The following is a 25,099-nucleotide window of genomic DNA, read 5'->3' as shown; positions in this document are numbered from 1 at the left end:
GAAATCAATCACGGTCTATTCACACAAGTCACAAGTTCATGTTCTGTCTGCAGAATTTCTCCCCTTTGCATCTCACTCTCTTCAAGGACAGCCCAATGCTGTGATTAATGGACACTGCTTAGACAGTCGTTATTTTGTCTTACTATTAGCTGCCTTTACCAAATATAAAACTACACTGAAGATGATTCTGATTATCCATGAGTCATGGAAGTCTGCTAATCCTGTTTACATGTGTTTTGTATACGGAAAAGACCTATATCACAGTTGCCCAAGGTATCTGGCAGGAGGTGCAGTGGGTGTGTGAGGCAAGAGTTTCCCTGGGTCTACTGCCGTACTCGAATCAACTATGTTGCAATGAATGGAGAAGGGCACTTAAGTCGGACTTAATAGGGGTTTGAATGTACTTTTGATTTGTCCTTTTTCTGACATTGTGCTTTACTGCAAAAAAGACTAGTGAAAGAGTTTTGTGTTGATGTTTAGTTTATTCCTTTATTTTTCCTTACATGTTTGTCTTTGAGAAGAAGATGGCTATTGGCTTGGCAGTCAGCTCCTGTTTGAAGTATGACCCATTCTTCTCATAAATACTAGCAGTGGCACAGGAAAATGCAGTGGATATAACTTGATTATGCTTATTTGAGGTTTAATGTGTGCCCAAACTGCAGTATGTGCCAGCTTTTCACCTAACCAGTTCCTTTGTGTAAAATGAATCAATTAACAAGAAAGTGGTTAGAAATGTCCAAATGTAGATTTCAACCTTCTAACTTTAATCAAACCCGAGATAACCTTTGCTAAGCTTAACTGCTTGTGACCATCACTGATCATTCAAGACTAGTTGTAGCTACTTCACAATACACATACCTATTTTTCTTCACTGGAATGTTTTTATTGTTAAAAAAAGAAAAAGGAAAACAGCTACAAGAAGAGTTAAGTTGACATTTACAGCATGGCAGCTTTTTAGACACTACACTAGGTAGACGGTTTCAGATTAGATTGAAACCTGGGGGCCGCAAGCCATTTGGCCTTTACACACTGGCTACGTGGTAAAATGTCCTTTCTTTATTTGTGATATTTATGTACAATAAATCAAGGCACAGCTGAGGCCTGGAGGGCAAAAAATCTAATACCATTTTTCACTGAAAAATGTGGTGTGTCCCATTATTTTATACAGCTTTTCAAAGCTGATTCACTCTGTATTGAGCAATTTGAGGTGATTCAGGCATGTGTAGAGGATGCTCCCTCCAAGTTTCTTTTTGGAGATTACCAGGGAACAGATGACTGAAAGGAGACCTAGGGACTGAGTGGAGGGGGCACATGTTAAAATTGGCATGGGGCAACTCGGATCCCCCAGAAACAGCACTAGAAACCTGCTGGTGAAAATGATGTAGTGACACTGTACCTGCACCTGGAGTGGAGGTGGTTATTTGGAGGTCCTCGTGAAAGCAATGTTTTTGACAATGCCTGGGCTGTGTGTGTATGTGTGTCTGATTGTCTCTGGGATATATGCTGCTGTTTTATTTCAATCCTGCACAGCCATTAGCAGAATGAGTTGCACATCTATATGTGCAGCAGAGAGATGAAAGGCACTTTGATCTGAATTATTTTGAGGTTCCCTCATTTGATTGAAGATATTTTCAAAAATTAAATGTGGGCTATTCTTTGATCAAGGTTTAGTTTCTGACATTGTCTGATAGAGTTTTAAACATTTGTCTATTCTTTGATCTGAATAATCTCTGTGCCTCTGTTTGAATTGAAAATGCATGAAAGTATGCTTGTGTAAAAAATTAAAATGAAACTTTTTCACAGGTTCATGTCAATGGCCCAGTGTGTGTTGCCTGTAGTTTGTGCTATTGTCTGATGCAACAATAGCATCCAGTCTTGCTTTTATGAATTAGCTTGGATTTGTCCAGGCAAAAAGACAAGTCCTCCGATAAACCAGTATGTTTGCATGTACGTATGATGCTTAATATCATAATTCATTAATATCATCAATAGCTGCATATGTCAATTCCTGCTGTACTGTAATCTGTGTCTTTGACAAAAATAACCATGACACATTGGAAGATTTTTGCATCTAATGTCTGGATTAGTGTGGGCACTCTCATGGCTAGACACTGGTGTTAGATATTTGCATTTGAGGGAAAAGATAGTTGAAAGAAAAAATGACTTATTTCTGCTTTGGATTTGTGTCTGTCTATCTGTAAGCCTTCTCAGTCTTAACAGTAAAGCAGCTGTGCTCACAAATCTCCTTCTCTGTGATTTCTTTGATGAATATGCATAGATTTACTGAGATCATCCAAGGCCTCCTGTTATGTGGGGTTAATTGTTTATGCCTGTGTGCCTTCCCTAGCTCATCTCCAGAAAGCTTTTCTTTGCATCCTTTTCCAGCTGTAGGGGTAGCTGACAGTGCTGCTGAAAGTGAGAAATAAGCAATGAGATTAAGACCAGATGTCAGCCTGCATGCTATTTGTGATTTTGCTAACCAAGTGTAATCACTATTTTACCCAGCAGAGGGCCTCAATGTAGTATAAAATGCTCCATGATATAAACCAGTTTTAATATTCTAACATGACAACTGAGGAAAGGAGGTCTGTGTTGCATTTGTCAGTTTGACTCAATGGAGAGTCTAGTTCATTTCAAATGTGATATTTTATCTTACAGATTATATATTTGTATTATTTAAGTTAGATGCTGGTACCAGTAAACTGTAAACAGTTTTCATATAAGGGGATTTTCTATCTATTTCTTTGTGATTGAACACCCTGGGTAAACTGAAACCATTTCTCCCAAAGTTGCACTTCTGTTACTTATTCTTATTGGATTTACGTGATTATATTATTATATTTGACAAATGTATGCCATATTTTGTACTGTTCTGTAGATATTTTTGTAACTAATGATTGAAGCCATTGGAGGGCAGTGTTTGTGATTTCGGCCATAACATCTCTATGAAAATTGTAATTATAATTAGAAACTTTTCTCCATTTAAAAAAATATACTTCTATTACAGAGTGCATGCAAATAACTGTGAGAAGAGAGGTTTACAGTACTTGTAAGTACTTGCAATGTTGTGCACTCTTGCTAACAACACATTTTCTGTTTTCCTTTTTCTCTCCCTCCTCGCCCCCACTTTGTGTGCTTGTTGCATCATCAATCCAGGTAAGTGGCATACTTAAGTGCATGTTTCACTTAGAAAATAAAAAGCCTTGCCTCTGCCAAGAGTAGGAGGATGTTTACATCCTACTGTTCTGTCTTACTGCTCACTGCTTCTCACATAGCCGCTACCTTTTTTTATGGAAATAGCCCTGTGCACGTGGCCCATGTTACTGCAGTTTTTGTTTGTCTGTGTCGTTTCACCTTACCTTAAGGAAATGTGGACAGCATTAGTTCTTTAGTTTTTATATTGTTTTAGCAGTTTAGTCAGCTAGGTTGAACCATTCACCCAATTTACTCTGTCTCGCTCTCTCCTTTCTTTCCAAGTAATTCCCTTCCTTCTTATAATCTGTGTACTTGTCAGGATGTTGATGTATTGCTTTTGTGACCCCTTATAACTCTACACCTGACACATGCAGCTGTTGGTTAGAGGGCTCTAACAAGGTGGGAGCTGCAGCCGAAAAATTTACAACAGATTTACATGGAGCTTGTTTCTATGAAACAATATCATCCCTCCACAGTAATTATGAATAAACTGGACCTGACTGCTTGGTTGTAGGCGTGCTGAGCTGTAAAGGAACAGGATTTGAACCCCCGACAGAAGTAGCTTCTTGTTCTTTTTCTCAGAGGATTTGAGTAATGCAGCTGCACCTACAAAAACAACAGCGGGTGACCTAAGAGGAGACACTCCCTGTAAAAGTGATAAAAATGTGGCTTCTCCCTCTGATGAGTCTGTCTCAGAGATGATGTCATCCAAATTCAAAGCTTTACAAATTAGCTTCATGCTATAAAGTCAGAATTAGACTTCGTTGATCTGAATGAGGAATATGAGGGTAGATGAGAGGAGATGAGAGGAGAAATAACTGAACGTGCCAAACTCCCATTAGATTGAGTCACTAACTCAGTTGACTGCCCAGCACTCACGCCCAGTCCATGTTTAAGAGTGGCATTGATTGACCCCATTTCAAATATGGATTAGCAGGGTGCTATAATAGAATGTCAAATCAGTGGGAATGTGGGAAAATCAGTGGAGACATAGTTTGGGATGCACTTAGGCCCTGTACTTTTATTTTATTTATTAGCAATACTCACAAGTTTATCTGCACCTTGCACTAAAAAATAGCCTATAGGTACAAACTGGCTACTCAAGTGCTTATGAGGTACAACTACACTGTCTCCCTGCAATATTTTGAATCCTGGTGAGAGACAGATATCTCAAATGCCGTTATGGCAACCACCTGAACATGCTAATATGCCTAATACAGAAGGAACATGTTCACATTTGTTGACTGAGAAACTAAATACAAATTACCCCCATTTGAGTGTGGAGCAGTCATATCCTGTGTCAGTGTGTTTTTCAAGTTCACCATTGCTTCTCTGTGACTTGGATTAGGCTTTCTGACAAGACAGCAGTTGGAGTTGGAGTTTTGAAGCTGTAGCCAATCCATTTCTTCTAGGATTCAGTATTCAGCGTGACGTCTGATTTGTTTGTTGTTGTCTGCACAGAAGTTTGTATTTCTATCGGGTTTTGTGTCTGTACAGAACTTCTGTCCTCTGTTACGTTTTATCAGTCGCTGATCTTTTGCAGTGCCATTTTATTTGGTTTACCTAATACATATTATGCACCTAACAGAGTAAATGCACAGCAAAGGTAACAATCAGATAAGTCACCAAAGAGTAGGCTGTATAACTGATAAGGTGAGTTAATAAGCTGTTTATCAAGGCTCTTCTACTTCACATGACTGAAACTGTAGGCAAGAACTGGAATATTTGCTTTCCACAGTGTTTGTTCTGCTGTTTGCTTTCCTGCAGCCTGAGGATGATAATATTTGACAATCCACAGCACCTGATGAGTGTTTTTTGCTTGCTGCCAGAGAGCTCATCTGGTTTTAAAAACGGCCTGACAAAATTATGACTGTAATCAACAAATGTACATGTAATTGTAAGGTAACACTCATGTTGCTATAAATATCATCTGGCATGGTTACAGGCTCTGTGTCTTTCAGGTGTAAACAAACACTGTTTACATGAACTTCTCTCACTTTCTTTCTCTCTCCATCTCTCAAAATATCTTGTACTGTCACTCTCATGGCTGACCCACTTCTGTTGGTCATCTTTTCTATAATCAGTTGGACTGATGTCTGAGCGAGGCAGTGCTGCCCCATCTCTCTGCTCACGCTAGCAGCTATCTTTGCCTGGGGACTAGAGGAACTAGAGCTTAACAGATCCTTTATTGCGTTTCATTACAGTGTCAGTTAAAGGCTGCCATTTTCTCAATCTCTCTGTCGATCTGGAATTAAAATCTTTTTCCTTCAGCTGCAATTGTGGTTATGGCTTTTCCTCCAACTACAATATGTTCATATCTTTGTTTGTTAAAGTCCTGGATGATAGACGGATCAATAATGGCCATCACCAGGGGTAGTATTATTTGTTTGTGGCTGCGGTTGATGAGATTGGATTTTGCTCCTATATTGAGGACACACACACTCCTCTCTGTCACACACTCTCTGTCAGGCACACTCATTGGAAAGAAACTTTCCATGACATTATTGGTTTTATCAGAAGTATGCCAAAGCAGTAGCCTGGCCCTCTGGCAGGCCTACTGAGCATGCTCAGCACTGCTGAAGGCTAGGTAGTGGATCAAAACCCCGTTCTACTACTACCACCACATTTCTCTCTCTCTGTGTGTGCTCAATGAACTAGACAAAGAGGGAGACCACACAGGATTTAAAGAAAGTTAGCCAGTGTTTTATTCGAGGACTACAACAATGTTTTACTATTATTGTCACTTTCATTATTGATTATTTTACAGTTTAATCGATTAATCTTTGGTCAATAAAATGTGAGAAAATAGTGAAAAAAATGCCCATCACAATTTCATAGAGCCCACATTGATGTCTTCAAAATTCCTTATTTTGTCCTGCCAATAGTCCATTACATTTGGCTGCCACTCAACAAATTTTTGAGTGGATATATGGTATTGTGTGGGAAAATAAAATAAGAAAAATAAACAAGATGAGAGGTGATGATGGTAGGAGAGAGAAAGAGACAGAATGAGGAGCCATCTTAAATAGCCTGGCCAACCCAGGTGGATAATATCAGGTCAGGTGACCCCTCCCATCTCAACATGTGGCTAAAATGCAAGGAAAAAACACAAACCTCAGGAGGAGGAGGAGCATGGCCTGAGGTTCTGTCCTAGTCGCTTGTGTCCTAATTCCATACTAAAATATGAACTGTGTATGTATACAATATGCACTATACTAATCTTCATAGTATACTGTTTTTGCTTTTAGCATAGAGCAATTAACACAGTATTTACCATTTTATACTAACAGGAAATTATATAATACATGCGCTGTTGGACTTCAGTCTAACAGCAACTTTAGAATTCCACTTCAAATTAAACTTCAATAGGAAAAAGCAAAATGTCTCCAAATATTTACTGCTTATTTTGTATTTTGGTATTTTTGGAGTTGTCTCACCCCCATTCCCAAATTGTTTACATTTTTTTGGACTGAGTAACTCCTCCATTTCCTCTGTGCATTACATTGTGGGACAAAAGTGTACATCAACAGCATTCTCAAAAATCAAGCATTAATTTAGTATACATATTTAGTTTTTGGTTATACTTTGTTTTGTCACTTTTCCAGTGTGAATTTCATCCTGTCCCTCTCAAACATATAACTGCACCTGTTGAAGCAATTCAGTTGTGCGGCTGTGACTAACTAACTAATTCAAAAGAAATTCTTTACCATTTCAGTTCTTTGTTCCTATTCTTATGCATTTAGGGAATTAGCTTGGTCTTCAAATAAGTGAGTGTCATAAAATCCACTTGAACAGTTGAGTTGAATAGACAGTTTGCACTCAGTCCTTTAGCAATAAAGGAGTAGTCGTGAGAGAAAAAGGGGCTTTTGGAGATTGTAAATTGTTCTCCTGGCTGTGATGAATGTAAATCGGATGTAGATCTGGAGTCACTGAGCAAATAAGGTTATGGTTGTTTAGTAGGGAGATTAATGTTATTTTGTCAATGGATACATAACTTTTATCTTTTATTACATGCAGACACACATTGCCTCACGTCTGGTGGAGCAGAGTTGATTACATTCATAGCATAAAGTTTGTCTCAGCTCTATTGCTGTACTGTATATATAGACATTTGTGCGGTAGAAGCTGATTCTGCATCTGAAGGCTTCTCCATAATCAATCTGAAACTAAAACATAATCTCAGGAGGGAAATGAGCTGATAGAATGGGTGATGAAACATGCAGCGCTGTGCTTCTCCATTGCTGTATAATAATCAATTTTGTAGTTGGTTAGGGAGGCTCCCCGTGGGTGTGGATGGGTTGGTGTTATTGGCTCTACCAAATCAGCACCATGGCCTACATTATCCACTCCCAACAGGCTCATTACACCCAAAGACAAGAGTTGATATGTTCATTAGGCTCACAATGAACTGTGTGCATCTTTTTATGTGTCCACTGTGGAAGCTGAAAGTCAGTGAGGCCTGACTTATTTTATTTTATTAACACTTCTCAGCTAGCATTTACCTGGAGGAAGTGTGACTGCGTGTTTAAGGGTCTGTGCAGTTTAACTGTGGTTTTTATAATTAGTTGTCTTAAGGATGATACCACTGTGAATACGATTTCATGGTTTGTCATGCATTCAGAGTTATTTTAGTATTGGCTTGTGTTGTTCGCATAGACTGTATATGGTTGTGCCACAGTATTTCAGTAGCTAACCATGTGTGCTATAGTTTACCATGCTCTCATTAGAGAACTTGAGAATTATGTCCAAGTCCTTGATTTTCTTATTATGCTCTGCAAATCCATTATTAAACAATTCATGTCCACTGTGACTATAGAAAGTCGGCCACCATGGTGTTCTCATACACCCATTTCGTATGGGAGACCTGCATGTCTACTCAACTGGTCTACTGAATGTATTGTCAACCCACGTTTGACCTAGGTACATGAGACTGCTTTCACAGGTTAATACCTCATCATTACTGTTCACATTCTTGAGCCTGCAACTGTAGTTCCATGTACATTACTGCAAACCCACAGAATTACACAGAATTACATGTCCACTACTAATTTACTACGTAAACTCTTGGTTAAATGTTGCTTCAATGTCCATAACAAATTCCCATCTGCATAGAAACACCTGTCCATCAAGGCTGAGTAGTCTCCAACCTGCATTCAGCCCATGTCGGGAAGTGCGGCATCAGGTCAGGTAGTGCATGATAACCCATTAAAATTAATCGCTGACTCAGATTTAACTCACATCACTCCTTTTATCTGAAAGGGGTATTAGATGATATCTGTAGGAAAAATAGTGGAAGAGAATTTGTGGACACTATTTAAGTGCCAGTTAAGGGCCAATGGTATGGAGCAGGGACCTAAATTTCAGTCTACTTGCAGTGTTAGTTTTGTCATGTATGCACAAGAACACCTCCTCTTGTATTAATATGCAGAGCAAAACAAAAATCTTTCTCTCTTAACCCCAGAGCTTACCATTTATATGACTTGATCAGATTCCAACAACTTTTTTGACTTTTTCACAGGACACAGTATAACAAGCCCCACAGATTGATGCCGTGCTTACTCAAAGGTTTTTATGTTTATCTTGAACAGTTTAACTATAAATTATTCATAACCAATTAATTACCTCTGTGTTTGGTTGCCTCAGTGTTGTAAACACGAAGTTGACAGGCTGATGCTGTCAGTTGTGTGATCCGAGATCTAAAGCATCTATAAATATTTCGTGGATAACTGGAGTTGGGAGCCTTTATATCCTTTGCTGATACTGAATTTAATGGAAAAAGAAAGTCAAGCCTGGTCAACAAGCTGTCATGAGTTGGCTGAGTTGTGTTGAAGGGGGCTGGACTGGGAGAGGGCTCATGCTAGTCACATCACTGTTGGTGTTTTTACTTGCAAACTTTGGAATTTGTGACTGTCATTGCTGCCAAGGCTCACAAAAGTAAAATGAGTCTGTCCGACCCCTCTGTTCTCTGTTGTCCTTCAGTGAGGTCACTCACCAGGGCCAATTTACTGGAAAAACACTCTGGGTTCACTGATCTGCAGGCCTAATTTTCCTCCCACTCTTTTGCTTCATCACTGTTCTGACTCGAGCATATTGCTGTAATCCCAGGACTGCACATTGCCTGTGCCTCCAACTAGCATATCTGCTCTTGTACGTGTATGAGATAAATCCTAGAAACAGCCTATCGATTTTCAATGTCTCAGTAGCACAGTGATTTTTGGCTTGCTCATGTAATTGTGGTCATGAGAGGATTCAGCTCTCCTAAACTTCCTGGCAGCCTGGGGGACTGTGAGTTTGACTTCCTCATTGATTGGTCCATTTTGTTAGCCTCCGCAAAATTAACCATGTTCCTTTTGATCTTTTTTTAATTAGTCTTTTCCTCAGTGTGCCAGTGTAAACACATTTTCCTTTCATTATATCCTCCCAAAAAGGCATTTGAAAAGCATCATGGATAAAACTGTCATTGCTTATCTGTCTTTAGTATTATTACATTCTGTGCACTGTGAAGGACTGTGTCACTTTTGACAGTGACAAATCAATAAAATATTTAAAAATTAAGTAAGAGTAATCTAGGCTGACCTGTTCATTCAATACAGTGATACGGTGTGGCCACAGTAATTTTAGGTGTTTTGAGAGAAATACCCAGTATCAGATGCAAATGCTTTCATCCCTGTAGTCAAGGCAGACAATAAAACCTGTCTTGTTCTGAGATTTCTCAATTCCCAACAACCTTGTCTCTAACACAGAAATGTTAACAGCTCAAGAGGTTTCTGTCTGCTGCTCTATTCTTTGGGAATCCTGTTGGATAGCATAAATTGTGGCTGGTATCTTCCCTTGAGTATGCCATGGCTTGTCATAAATTAGGTTCTTTGAATGTATTTCAAGTTATCTAGTGTGTTATTCCAGAATTCACTTTACAAATAAAAATGTCTATATTAGTATGCATGTGATCTGTAAGGGATAATGCCTGACGAGGTGTCTATTATCAGGCAGGCCGTCCCCCGTCGTCCATTAATTCCTGATTATGGACACCTTGAAGGGCTTTATCTCGCTTATACCATGGTCACTTGCCACAGAAAAAAAATTAAAACCATTTATATTTTCATGCGTTTTGCAATCAAAATCTAGTTTTTCACAAGCCATAACTCAGTTTCCCTTATAACACCTGAGGGTTTGACTAATACTTGGAACAGTACCATCCCATAAGGTTCTTATGCAATGGAAATGTTGTTCACTACTCCAGGAAATACGACAAATCTTAGATACGACTTGGCAACGGGAGATATTTCTAGTCCGATCAGCCCTTTGGTTCAGCTATGAGCCAGAAAGCTTATGCAAAGTTTAACGTTATGCTAGCAAGATTCAAAATCAATAACATTGCATACGGTTGACAAACAGTAATCAGTATCATTTGACAGTATGTTTAACAACAAGACTAGCTAGCTATCCAGCCATGTCATTGTCTCCAAATCAATATCAAGATTTTCGCGAACAAATGATAGGCCATGTGTACTGTCGGCCGCAGCCTGAAGTAGCGAGTTGAATAGCGAATGGGATGTGAGATGATCGCTTGTGAAAGTTCAGAGCGGCAGTATACTTCTTGCAACTTGTGAGTTACAATGGTGTGGTGTTCAGAGGATGACATACTGAAGGAAATAAGATATTCAGATCATTTTAGAACAGTTCACTGGAACTACTTAGTAGGTGTCCATTATCAGGAATTAATGGTTATCCTGCAGCCAATCAGAATGGAATATTTACCCAGACCATGGTATAACTCGGCTTAATCAGCAGAAGTTAATATTCATTATATATCTGACCTCTACAAAGTTCTCTGTTGAGAAAAAATCGATTTTCCAATTCACTGATGTGACTGGAGTGACTAGATCTTGGTTGTGTGTCTCTGGATGTGACCGCTCAGGCACCCATGAGCCTGTTGTTGTTTTTCAGCTCCATTTGACACACACACAGCTAATTACTTGAGAAGGAGACCCCCCCCTTTCCCCATACACTCACACACCACAACGCACCAAGAGGGTGGCCATTTCAGTCCATCTTCCCACTGGCTCCCTGAAGACAAGCTGGTAACGGAGCTATTTATGCATGCAGTATTCTTTCACTATCACTCAGTTGGAACAGAGGCCCCGGCAGAGTGCTGGCAAATGCTCTGATTCCGGCTGTCTTCTTCACCATCAACCTCAGGCTACTGTTGCTTGCAGCCACTGTACCTGCAGCTGTTCAGAACACCAGCAGTTAATAACCTGCACCTCAGTGACAAAGGAGAGAGCGTGGGAGTGTAGGTGGAAGAGTAAAGAGCCAGAGATGAGAGCGAGTGGGCAGGTAGAAGAGGGTCCTCTGAGAGTAGATAAACATGTGAACACTTAGCGATTCTCTCTCTCTTGCCGTCTCTCTCTGACTGTGTGGGCAGTTAATGAGTCTGAAAGCTTCTCCTCGGCATCTGTCAGCTGAGAACCGGATGAAGCCACTAGTGCAAGCTGTAGCTGAAAAGAAACACGCTGTTGCTCATTGACAATTGGTGCAATGTATAGGAGAAGGTTTTTTTAATGTCTTTTTACTTCTCAGTGTCATCCATAGACTACCCTATGGGTCGAGTTGCCCTGTACTGTACTGCATGGAACAACAACTGCAATTCAAGGTATGAATGCTTATAGAATGGAATAAAAGACTCTCAACTGGAAACAATACCACAACAGTATTTTAGTTTGCGCAGCATGTTGTATTCATATTTTAGCTTTATGAAACTTTGTGCATGATAGTAAAAATAGTTTATTTTCTACCTTTTTTATGTACAAGGGGCTGACAAAATATCAGGAACACAAAATATTGCTCTTTACCATAAAATCTAAATAAACTGTGGCCTGAAAAAAATACCACACCTTCACTTAGCCCAAGTCTTACACAGGCTGAACAAAGATTGAACATTATAAGCTTTTCAAAGGTAGTACTGTATATTGCAGGGATGTTGCACTGGATTGCATTATGTTGTACAGGTGTTGTTATTCATAGTCTCTGTACCTGCCTTCATGCACAATGGACCGTTACTTTACAAAGCCTTCAGCTTTGACGGCCAGACAGGAGTGGAGGAGCCAAAGCGCTGTGATAACATCTGAGCTTGCCCACCATGTTATCCTTACTCTGTCATAAAGCTTAATGGTGTGTAGCCATAAAATGAAGTGTAGTTAAGTTTTGGGTTGAGATGAAACAGAGTTTGTATGACCTTGGTATGGCCAGATTCCTGGAACAGTAGTTAGGTCTCCCACTCCCACTGAATGCCTGATGAACTACTAGTGTAAGGACTATTTTGGATTGTTCCCCTGTTACACCCGAGTTTGACATGTTTCCTAATTTATAAAAAGGAGATTACATCAACTAGCCTACAGTTTCAGTCAGAGCAAATGCTCAGCTGCTGGATTGATCGTGACTAATTTCAAAAGTGTTTTTGGTCTAGCCATGAGGCACCAAAATGTAAAACACCTTGAGTAAATTTTGAACCCAGCCTGAAGATATATTTGTGGGGTAATTCAGTGAGGCTTGGTGGCTGTGATGGTGACATTTTCTTTTAAATCATCTAGCAGACTGACTTACAAGTGAGTCGTTAGGAACACTGTCTAGGAGAATACTTTGATAAAACTCAGTTGTTAAATACAATTTGGGCTTTGTGAGGATCAAACCTGTGGACTGATGCACAGTTGTCTGTAACCAGCCTGTCCTGTTTTTATAACAATGTGAAGGGCTTGACAGTGGAAAGAAGTTTCTTTAGAACAGTAAACTGTTGTTGTATTTAGATGCTGACAGCAAACACTGATTCAGTTATCCTGGATAAAAAACTATGCTGTCCTGTGGCAACACATACACAGATGGCTGAACAGCTTGCTTTGACTTTCCCCTCTGACACCTTTTTTGTGGGTGTTAGAGCAAAGCTCCTTATTGGCCACAGATTCATCTTTCATGGATTGGGTCACTAAATATCATATCACATATCCTCCAGATACTCTGCGTTCTCTCTGGGTATGGTGTGTGTGCCCCATGTGGTGGCCATATCCCCTGGCTCCAAGCTCCAAGCTCCAGCATGGGAGGCTGTCCCTGGAGGACCAAGGATAGCTGAAGGACTGAATGTTTTAGTGCAACCCCACCCCCTTTATAATGGAAGCACAATGCATTATTTATGTAGTAGAGCTGGTCAAGGTAGCTCACATATTACTGATGGTGTTAATGTCTGTAATGCCTCTTTGCTGTGTTTTCAACCCATAAAAAATGCATTTAGTATTTGTGTTCAGTTTTTGTTAAAACTCAATGACTTTGAGAGCTACAGTGCACTCATAAGAAATGTTGAAGTATCACTAAAAGGAGGGAACAGGGAGAGAAAAGCAGCCACTAAGAGCGTATTGACTGTCTCTGGGTGTCTTCCTGCACCATTGACTGCACTCAGCAGGTTGATGAGTTGACGAGCTGTTTGGCTTCTAGGTTTGGGCCGAGGTCATTGTCCAGGCTTTCATGTCTTCAATAGCTGCAGGCTCCCTGCTGAACCTACTTGATATTCAGTTCTTTCTCTCACTTCATCCTATTGAAACCAACAAGCTTCAACCAGATAGCATAGCTCCAGTAACTGGGATGGACAAGAATGAAAACCAGATCTAAGATACAATATATTTCAATTCTTTGAACTGTGGCCACAATGTTTTGCAACAAATTTCCCACAGCTTTATCAGGATGATTCAAATTACTTTCATAATGAGCCTTTTAAAGCCTAGTGCAGCCATAGTTCATTTTTCAACATGCTGCTTTGTCAGGACTTGCTGAAAATAAGCTGAGGGAGGTGCAGTTACCCACATTCATATGTAAGGAAGTAAATGCCAGAAATAACATAGCTCACAGAGGAAATAAAGCTCAAATTCATTTATGTGCATATTATTGACCTGCCTGGATACAGTTCCATATAAATAATGGAACAACTTTAAATCTGGGATATGGTGTCACTTCTGTTCTTCCATGCTGTTTTGTAATATTGCCTTTAGCTGTTATGGAGTGTCCCAAATTTTATGTGGAGTTTTACATTTCTTCCACGTGTGGAGGAGTTAGGAAATGTGTAAATTGCATGTAAAGAATAAATCCTGCGCGGCTCCTGTAGAGGAAAAAACAGTAGTCTTTTATTTAGTTCACCAGGACACCATCGCCATACTGTAGCCGCTCAATCTCTCGGTCTGTGTGTGTGTGTGAGCACATGCTCGGTTTGCAATTGTGCTGGGGGGAATAATAAAAGCGCCACCGGCCACCTTGCTTGCTTTCCATCCGGACCGTGACATCATCGCCTCTCAGGTTTCAGTGTGTCTACTATGGGCGCACGCGGCGCAGCAGTCAGCGCGAGTGCTTCTGCCGTTTGAGCACAGCAGCAGCGGACTTACCGCACTTGTCAACACACGCTTTTGCAAAGTAACAAGAAAGTCTCACGTCGTTTCATCTGACGTTCACATCTGGATAAAACGGTTACTTGTTTTTCTACACGTTTTGCTGGCCCGTTTGACTTCACCGCGATTGTTTAACTGCCTGGACATTTATGGAAGCTGTTCATTGTAAGTAAAACCTGCAGTGCTGTTAATCTGTGCGACATACATTGAGCAGAGTTTGCTCTTAACGCGATTATTATTGAGGTGTTTGGTGTGTTTAATTGTGCTGACGGTGATGGTTGATTCTATCAAAAGGCCATTTAGATGCAGCCCTTGTGATTACATGCGGTATTGCATTTAGAGCAGCAGCTCCTGCTCGGCTCCCTGTCAGCGTTTTGTTCCTCACATGGCTCTATATGAAAACAGCGGCTTTTGCACTGGACACTACCATACCCTGATACTGTATTTTCTCATCCTTTTGTCAAGGCACATCTGTGCTGTCAAGTTGGAGGGTTCCTTGTACTTGGAGTTCACATAGTAGCACATGTATGCTACATTACTTATGTGGCCCTTTTTTAGTGATATCTTCTCATTAGTTTGTTATTTTTTTTATGATAATTGGTCTTTTCCATTCTAGGTGATAAAATAAACTGGGCATGTTTGGTGTAGCAAGCACCATTTCCAACTCTACTGTGGACCTGTAATCCCAAAAGGAAATTGCAATTCAAATATTACATTTTTATCTTTCATAGTTTTAAAAACTCACATTCTGTTGGTCAGTAAAGCTGAACCCCAGAGGTTTCGAGGGAAAGCAAACCCCTGGAGGGAAAATACCTTTGACTTTCTTTGTCACTTTCTATTTTGTCTAGTTATTCTCTTGAATTTCAGTGCAGTCTGATTTTGATGCAAATCTATGGCCTGCCAATTTTAATACACTGTTTGCAGTCATTGAAAACGGCATTTTCATTTCCTTTTTCTCATCCCCCCCCCCCATGACTGCATTCTATTTGCATCAGAGAGATTTTCTATTCCCGACAGTACTGAACTGCACAGTGGTTCTGGATGATCTTTAAAAGCTATTATCTGTTAATCACAGTTGGTTAAGCCATAATTATAGCATTGCCCACTGTCTCTCCTGCAGTGACCTAGACTATGTTCTCTCTTTAATAACCAATGTAGACCAGATCACAACCACTAGATCTAGAGCTAAGCAACATGTATTTTATTGTATTTGCTTTTTTGATCTTGTGGTTTATGCCAGAATTCCTTGAAACACACAGGGAGCAGTTGAACTTGTTCCTCATGATCCAGTAGGATGTATTTTTAAACAAGATGCTAACTGTCGTATTTGTTTGATCTGTAGACCATGCACAAACATTATCTATAAAGCTAGCCATTATTTAAATGTCTGAATTAAAAAATATGGCAAATCTGAAGACCATTTTGATCCTTCATGTTTTGATTGAAGTATTTCTCTTGGGGCTTGTGGTCAACACCCTTCCTGTCTGTATGGTCTGATTGGTTGACTACTAAGTGGATGTTTGCATACAGCACAGTTGTTTGTAATGTCTAACTAAAACCCCTTATATTTATTAAACAGAATACACATAGTATAGTGTGATGTACCGTGTGTAGTGTTGCTATTACTGTGGAGTAAAAGACTAAAGATTAGGATGACACTTGTCAAACCCACAAGGAGAGAAGGAATGGCTATGCTGTCCTTAGTACTTCACTTTCTCTATGAGCTCACTCAGTGACCATTGTCATCAATGTTAAGTGTTTCCTACAGACTTGGACTCATCAATGTTATAGCAATGTTTCCTACAGACAGAATTTATTTGTGGTGTTCAGCCTGGGGGCGGGGTGTTCTGTCATTCAATGTTTGAGTTGACTGCAAAACGTCATTGCACTCACAAACATCTGTTTAATGAAGTGATTTTGCCAATCTATATGATTTTTATATAAAATTATTACACCATTCTTGCAGATGTTTTAGACAGTCCAGTTTGAGCTGGATAGTTAAAGGTGGGGTATGCGATTCTTGAGAAATACAATACCATGATATAGACCGAACAACGACACAGCAAGTAATGTAACTAATGTTAGCTAGGTTGTGGGTTAGCAAACTGTAGCTACAGTTGCTGCTGTGAAGCTAACAGCCAGAGAAGACGAGACGGTTTCCTAGAGCCAGCAAACCAGCTCCAGACAGACCAGACAAAAAGACGTGTATTGGATTAGAATTGCATACCCCACCTTTAAGTGTAAGAAATATTCAATAAAAAAATCTTGGATGGAGCAAATCTATTCAGATGGGCCATCCAAATAAACTGTATATACTGTGTGGGAGATACTGATATTAAAGAGCAGGTCAGCAGTAATGCAGATGGAGATCTGTAGATGCCCTGTTATTGGCTGCTGGTCCAGCCCCAGCACTCACTGAGCAGAAGACATCAAGGGGAGAGGAGGGCGGAGCCGCATTAGATTTCAGGCTTTGAGTCATGAGAGACAAACCAGCAAAATGGTCAAAACTGCAGAGAAATGTCTATTCTCATATTCAGCAAATTTACTGGTTGTCATATACAGACCTACCATCCTTGTCAAATGTTTGTACCATTACTGAGATATGGAGAAAATGAATGTTAGAAGTTGCCCTCTGAAATGTGCTTTCTGATCTTAGTTTCTGAGTTGATTGCTAGATGTTTATTTTGCATGATGGCAGCAGCAATGTGTGTTCATACATTTTGTAAAGAAACATTTTGAGTTTTGCATGAATTCAAATGCTTCTCAGATAATTTACCCCCTGACTTCAGAATGTGGTAAAAGGGGGAATAAACAACTGAAAGCAGTTACTTCCCACTTCTTACTACTAGTTTAGTCTGTAATAGTATGAAACAAAGCTGTAGTTAATATTTTAGACCTTTTCATACATCTTTAAAGAAAATACTAGTCAGTAGTCTAATCATGCCATTTGTCTTATTTTGTAATTGCCTGCAGCTTCCCAGCCTTTCATCCATCTATTTCTTTAAGGAGATGTCCTTGATTAGAAGAGTCTGAGCACTATTTTGGGTGCTACACTTCTGCTCTTTGTCCTGCAATGGACCTACATAGCTATGAATGTGATTTCTGTCTCACTTTAAAAAAATAAGTATGATGATAAGTATCATCATAGTGTTTTTTGATACAGTAGCCTACTACTTTGGGTTTCTTCCATGTACTTTATATGCCATGAAAGCCACATTGAATGCTAGCCTGCTGTTGTCTTTAATGAAGCCTGAAATTAAACATTGAATGGTTAACAAGGGAAGTTTTACAGACACTGAAAGTGAAGATAGAAACTTTAGATGTGTGGTTAATGTAATGTTTGGAATTTCTGTTTCATAATAGACCTTTAAGGAACCAATCCTTTTGTCTGATGAGGAACAGCTGTAACATGTTGGCCTCTGGTCAAAAGGTCACAATGAAGCTTGGTTTTACATGACTACAATGCACTGCAGTATTCCCCCAGTAACCTACTGAATTTTCTCCATAAATACAAAATTTAACTTCTTTCAGTCCGTGTTCCTTGAGAAGGCATCTTGTTTCCAGGGCTCTGAAATCTTCTTGGATTGCCCGTTCAGCTGTGTAACCTTGACACACTTTGCACACAGTCACAGCTGCTTTTGAGGGGGCTGCTAATTGAATTGTTTGTGAAAAAATCTGATTTGTAGCCCGAATGAGCAGCTGCTTTCTGTGGTTAAGTAAAAAGGTCTAAGGTCAAAGCTTAACAGGCATTCAGCTGAAGCTACTGGCTTTAATTTTTCCTTAAAGATATGTACCCAAATTAGTTAAGCATGTTACAGTAGTCAAGGTATTGCCATTTTGTGATAGCACATTGCTTCATGTTGCTGCACTGCATTTCATGTGGCCTCTCGGGGACTGCAAAGCCACTGTTTAGTCTTTTTTGTCTTTTCTCCTGATGCCCGCCACATGCCCACTCACAAACTGCCTATTCTGCTTATTCAGCTCAGCTTTTGTGAGGAGCGCTATTCATACCTCCAGTCAGTCCATGTGGTATTGAGTAGTTCAACTACAGCCAAATTCCTTTTTTATGCTAGTTAAGAGTACTCACCTGATAATCTGATAGTGTTAATCAGTACTCACTGGTCTTGTCTAACGTTGTGTCCAAGTTCCTTCCTGTGTAATAGGATTAGATTTATGAGCATTAACAAGAGAATTAATTATTGCTGAAAGGCTCTGTTTGGTGATTTGCAGTTGGATTTGTTTAAGGGGCCAAGAAGTTTTCCTGCTGAACACTTGTAGACATAGCCTGTAGGTTTTCCTGTGATGGGCTGGCATTTAGAATCTAAAATGGGTGTGATCTTGAATGGTGATATTACAAGCATAGAGTTAGTTTTAAATGTCACCAAGTAGTCACATGTGTAAATGCAGAGTTAAATGTGACTTGTTCAGATGTGTAACATGGATATGGGCTAAGGGAGCTAGAGCTGAAAGGTGTACCATGCAGTCTGGTTTAAATAGGATGGAATGATTTCTCTAGCACAGCACTGCTAGGATTCTGGGCAATGTGTGCTGAAATGTTCTCACCTAAGCTACTGTGAAGGCTGTGATTAAAGCATCTACTGCATGGAGTATGTGTCATTACATCATATCCTTGGTAAAAGAGGTTGGATTGCTTGATTGCTCTGACCTGTACTGTTCACTTCTATACAGTAGGATGTCCAGTCAGTAGAGGACTTGAATCAGCTTGAAAAGCATTAAATAAAAAAATAATTAGGATACACTTGCTGTGGTAAGGCAGTATCTATTTATAGAAGTTGTGAGGATAGACAGAGGCATGGCTTCCTTAGCTTGAGTTTTCCCCAAGTCAAAAAGCGGTGGTTAAAAGTACAGCGCTTGAATCTTGTAGCAGCATGAGTGTTGTGAGGAAAACAGATGCAGATAATAGGATCCTGTAATGTAAGACATGCTGCATTTGACAGTGAATTGGTTTTTTTTCTAATACAGCAGCAACAAATCGTGTTAGAGTAAAGAAAATAACCCCTTAATTACAAGAGGATAACGAGTCTGCTTCCTCTACACAGCACACCATATGTTTCGATATAAACTGATCCCTGGTCCATTTTTTTGTGTCTCAAAGTGTCACGCATCAATCAAATCTTCCTCCCACTCTCATTTCCCATACAACACAGTGTAGGTTATTTTCCATTTGGCTTAGTATCAGTGTCAAAGTTACAGAGTTGGTTTTAAAAGCTTTTTTTCATAAATTCCACCAAATCCAAATTAGCTACAGCAGTTCAGAGTCTTCATTATGAGTTATAGAGAAATTAGTTTTTTTAACACAACACAATACGAGGAAGTCCTCTTTGTACAGTTTCGCAACACTGAAAAATTTGACAAAGCAAATGACCACAAGTAGTGTTTTTATTTTTTCTTCCATTTTCCATTTGGCCTGTAGAAAGTAAGGATGTTGGTTACCCCCAAAATGACTCTTTAGGGGCTGACAAATGACACATCTGTATTTTACATTATTTTTCCTTGTCTATTTTTAATGATGTTGAATGTTGAATGAACATCAAAGATAATTTCTCAGTGAAAATGGCCCAACATTAAATGGCTGTTTTTGGCTTCACAGATGACATGAACAAGATGGAATGTTTGAAGTAGAATAATTACAGAAAGGAGTTTCCAGTGGAGTCCCCCAAACTCTGGTGTTAAAATCCAATGACATGTTGTCAAAACTGATGAAGACCTTTCCTCTTCTCTCTAATGTAAAGATCCTTTTTGGAGCTAAACTGTAGTAGAAGGGGAGTGAGGGATCAAAGACCCATCCAGAACAATAAAAGCTAAGCCTGTGGAGTGTTGACCCCCAGCTCAGACTTAAGCTCTTCATTACTGCAGCTCACTGCTAATTGTTGTGGACAGGACAGTCCAGAACCTAGAAAACTGCCCAACCCTCCTCACTACAGGGTGGTCAGCTCTTACAGCTGCTTTTAGTTCACCTCTTCTATACAACTGAGGTCAAGAGCCAAGGAATCCCCTGGTGCCCTTTACCCATACCCACCCAATAAACCAACATCTCCCTCGGGAAAACAAAATGTTCCCATATGCTCCCCTTACTGTACAGCCCTGTGATTTTATGCTAACTTAATCTCGACTGTAGTGACCACAGACCACATCCTCCAGAGCATGTGTGACCATTCTAAATGGTGCTGTAAGCTAAGATTAGTTGGCAGAGGTATTTTGAAAAACATATTTACAAAAAAAATTGATTTTGAGCTGGTAGCTGTGCACCATCAGTTTGTTTTGATGTAACAATGGCTGCTGTCATCAACTTTGATTACATTATCATCCAGTGATGTTTTCAAAGGGCCCTTATGTTGTGTGTGACAAGGCAACCGACCCACATATTCTGGCAATAATTGTTTTGCAATATGATCCTGTTATATTTGCAATCAGCTATTGATGCCATGCGGAGGCAATAGATTTTGAATATCATATGTATATGCAGTGTGGGATGCCTTCATCCTTTTTCTCAATGTTGTCAAGCCTGTCACAGTGGTATGCTAAATGTCACTACTGTATAATTTGGATAGGATAACAAAATAGCTTAAAGATTAGTTCAAAAGGAGACAACAATTGATTGTCATGGGCCACTTTTGTAGGTTGTCCAAAAGGAGATTTTTCTCCAAAACAGGAAAATGTGTATTGCTGTTACTCATCCTGCCTGTTTTGGCCTACACACAACCACAGCCATCATGTTACTTCATAGCCCCCATGTTTTCCACTGAAGTTTGAGAACTCACTGATCTCCCATACCACATGGATCATGTTGGGAATGTTTAGGACCTTCTCAAATAGCTTCCGTCCATGTAGGTAAAGGGACTCTTTGATGTCACACACCCCCCTTCTTAAAAACACTGACCTTGCACACGTGTCAGTCCGCACATCTGCAAAAACTTTCTTAACGTCAGGAGGGCCTTTTAATTTTATAGATGTAACCTTAAGAACCTTGGTCAACTTCATTTTGAAGGTGATATTTTAGCATAGCTTTGAACACTTGTATTTAGCCAATATGATTTACATCCTTTTTATTTCAGGCTCATCTGCTTGTAGCTTGCTAACAGATAAAACTGGATATGGCTTTCAGTTGATTACTTGATTGAAGTCAAACATTGAATTTTGTTTAATTTGATGTGACATTTTATTGATTTTTACAGGGGAAATTCTCCTTATATTATGTCTGCCCTCTCCACAGGGAGGTCAGTGGGCAGGGTGAGCTTTAGTACTCTGGAGCTGGTTGAGATTCATGATCCTGATTAATGAGGCAAAGTCATCAAACAAATATCAATTAGCCATGTAATACAGTGGTCCAGAAAATACAGTTCAAATTTGTTGTGATCCCAAAGAAGAAGGGTACATAAGCCAGTATTTTGAACAATAATCTTTGACTGTTTGCCTTCAGTAAGTCATGATGAACACGTGTTGCTAATGGGGGTTGTGTTTTAATCAGGGTGTTTTGGGGGTAATGCCAAGTTCCAGTATCAGGTTCATGTGGCTAATATTTTAGAAACAGAGCAACATGGGCATCATATTGGAGCCCTCCTTTAGCATAGACTGAGTAGTCATTCTGTTGAATGCAAATCAACTGTGTAGTTGCCTCGTAGCCTTGGTTTGGTCTGCCTATATCTGAGAAAAATGTCTTGGTCTCTTTTGGCTAGCTACAGTAGATGTTCGACTTGTTTTACTTTGCCTTTTTTCATTGGGCAAGTAGTGTACAATTGGCTTGTGTGAGCTTGTGTGCTGAGTGCACATACTTACTATACCATCATTTAGAGCCACTGGAACTGCATAGAGCTGCAGACTTGGTGTTGATTCCCAGTGGAAATGGCAATATCAGCAACCCTTCCATATTACACATACTTATCTGATTTAGTGTTAATACAAAATAAAAATTCTTATTAAAATGTAACTATTTTTAGCAACATTAAAAGAAAGTGCTCATGTGCCAACGTGCATGCTGCCTGTTGCCGTAGCTCCGACTCGTCATCTTACTTTTTCCAACTTTTAGCTTTCCTTTTTCTTCCAAACTTGAGTAACTTGTGTGTAAGTATAATTTAAACTATGCTCCTTACGAAAATGAGAGTAAAACGTTCCTGGAGTGTAGTTTGATGTGTTTCTCAGAGACATTGCTACACCAGGATATCCCGGATCATAACGTTTCCATCGACGGCTTTCAGACTTTTCGGGCTGACAGGGATCACTCCGGGAGTGGTAAGCGGAAAGGCGGCGGGCTTGCTGTTCTGGTCAACAACAGATGGTGTTACCCTGGTCACGTTACTATCAAGCAGAGTATCTGTAGCCCGGATATTGAACTGTTAGCTGTGGGACTCCGGCCATATTATCTGCCACGTGAATTCTCACATGCCATTGTTGTGGCTGTTTACATCCCCCCCTCTGCTAACCCGGCATCGGCGTGCAACGGCATTCACACCGCCATAGCACAACTCCAGACTCAACACCCGAGGACACTGGACCTGCTGTATGCTAACGTTAAGGACGCATACAGCGCCCCCCCCGGGTAGGTCAGACCACAACCAGGTTCACCTCAAACCCTGCTATGTGCCTCTGGCTAAAAGGCAGCCTGCGACCACAAGGACAGTGAGGAGATGGTCAGAGGAGGCCTATGGGACACTGCAGGAATGTTTTGAAGTGGTGAACTGGGATGCACTCTGTGAGCCTCATGGAGAGGACATTGACGGGCTCACTGAGTGCATCACTGGCTACATTAACTTCTGTGTGGACTGCAATGTCCCAACTAAGATGGTCCATTGTTATCCTAATAACAAACCGTGGGTAACAAAGGACATCAAAGACATCCTGAATGCCAAGAGGAGGGCCTTTACTGATGGTAATAGGGAGGAGGTGAGGGCAATCCAGACTGACCTGAAGGTAAAGATCAGGGAGGCCAAGAAGAACTACAGGAGGAAGCTGGAGCGGAAACCCCAGAAGAACAACATGAGAGAGGCCTGGAGCGGCATGAAGAGCATCACTGGCTTCAGACCGACTGGCAGCAGAGGAGCTGAAGGCAGCTTGGACAGGGCCAACAAACTTAATCTGTTCTTTAACAGATTCGACACACCGGCTCCTGCTCATCCCCCCTCTAACTCAGCTGCTCTGAGTCCACTGCACCCCTCTCCTCCATCTTCCTGGGAGAATCCTACTCCCCCCTCAACCAGCTCTCAGGCTAACGACTCTCTTCACACTGATGACACCCCCCAGATGCCATCATCTTCCTGCTGAACCGCATCCACACCCACCTGAACAAGCCGACAAGCACGGTGAGGATCATGTTTTTTGACTTCTCCAGTGCTTTCAAACCATCCGGCCAGCCCTGCTGGATGAGAAGCTGGCAGCAATGCAGGTGGATGCCCCCCTCGTGTCCCCTCGTGGATGCCCCCCTCGTGTCCTGGATTGTTGACTACTTGACTGGCAGACCACAGCATGTGCGCCTGCAGCACTGCGTGTCGGACAGCTGACTAAGCTGTCCGACACGCAGGGGGGCCCCTCAGGGGACTGTCCTCTCTCCCTTCCTCTTCACCATCTACACCACGGACTTCAGCTACCACACAGAGTCCTGCCACCTTCAGAAGTTTTCTGATGACTCTGCTCTGGTGGGATGTATCAGCGGTGGTGATGAGACTGAGTACAGGGCTGTGGTGGGGAACTTTGTCTCATGGTGTGAGCAGAACCATCTGCAGCTCAATGCGACAAAGTCTAAGGAGCTGGTTGTAGACCTACAAAGGGCCAAGGCACCAGTGACTCCGGTTTCCATCCAGGGTGTCTGTGTGGACATTGTAGAGGATTACAAGTACCTGGGAGTACACATGGATAATAAACTGGACTGGGCTAAGAACACTCAAGCTCTGTACAGGAAGGGCCAGAGGCGCCTCTATTTTCTGAAGAGGCTGAGGTCCTTCAACATCTGCCGGACAATGCTGACGATGTTTTATGAGTCTCTGGTGGCCAGTGCTATCCTGTATGTTGTTGCATGCTGGGGCAGCATGTTGATGGACGCTAACAGACTCAACAAACTGATCCGTAAGGCCAGTGACATTGTGGGGGTGGAGCTGGACTCTATGTCGGTGGTGTCAGAGAGGAGGATGCTGGCCAAACTACATGCCATCTTGGACAGTGTCTCCCACCCACTCCATGACGTGCTGGTCAAACAGAGGAGTACCCTCAGCGGAAGACTCATCCCCCCAAAAAGCACTACAGAGCGCCACAGGAAGTCATTCCTGCCTGTGGCCAGCAAACTCTTTAGCTCCTCCCTCTAAGTGTTAGTCTATATGACCCTAGGTCATTAACTGGACATTGATCATTAACATAATTGTGTTGATAGTGTTAATACTGCTGTGCAATATATTCTTTTCAGTTTAAAATTCCCTATTTATTGATATTCATACCTCTATTACTGCTGTGCAATATCCTCCGTCTCATTATAA

At 40.8% G+C, this 25,099-nt stretch overlaps 1 protein-coding gene across 29 annotated transcripts in view; it reads left to right on the top strand.

The window, feature by feature from the left end:
* The window catches only part of LOC122874634 (pleckstrin homology domain-containing family A member 5-like), an 87,951-nt gene that overhangs the window by 21,084 nt on the left and 41,768 nt on the right, over positions 1-25,099 (top strand). Inside the window, exon 1 of one of the 29 annotated variants that reach the window (XM_044192782.1) lies at positions 14,657-14,783. The exons of the other annotated variants lie outside the window; for them this stretch is intronic. The gene's annotated coding sequence lies outside the window, so the exon portion shown is untranslated. Of the gene's footprint in view, positions 1-14,656; positions 14,784-25,099 lie in introns of those variants that run through there. 29 annotated transcript variants of the gene reach the window in all.

Source organism: Siniperca chuatsi, linkage group LG4, assembly GCF_020085105.1.
Source record: "Siniperca chuatsi isolate FFG_IHB_CAS linkage group LG4, ASM2008510v1, whole genome shotgun sequence".
NCBI classification, from domain to species: domain Eukaryota; kingdom Metazoa; phylum Chordata; class Actinopteri; order Centrarchiformes; family Sinipercidae; genus Siniperca; species Siniperca chuatsi.
The sequence above is the reverse complement of the archived record's forward strand: the minus strand, read 5'-3'. Positions and strand labels throughout refer to the sequence as shown.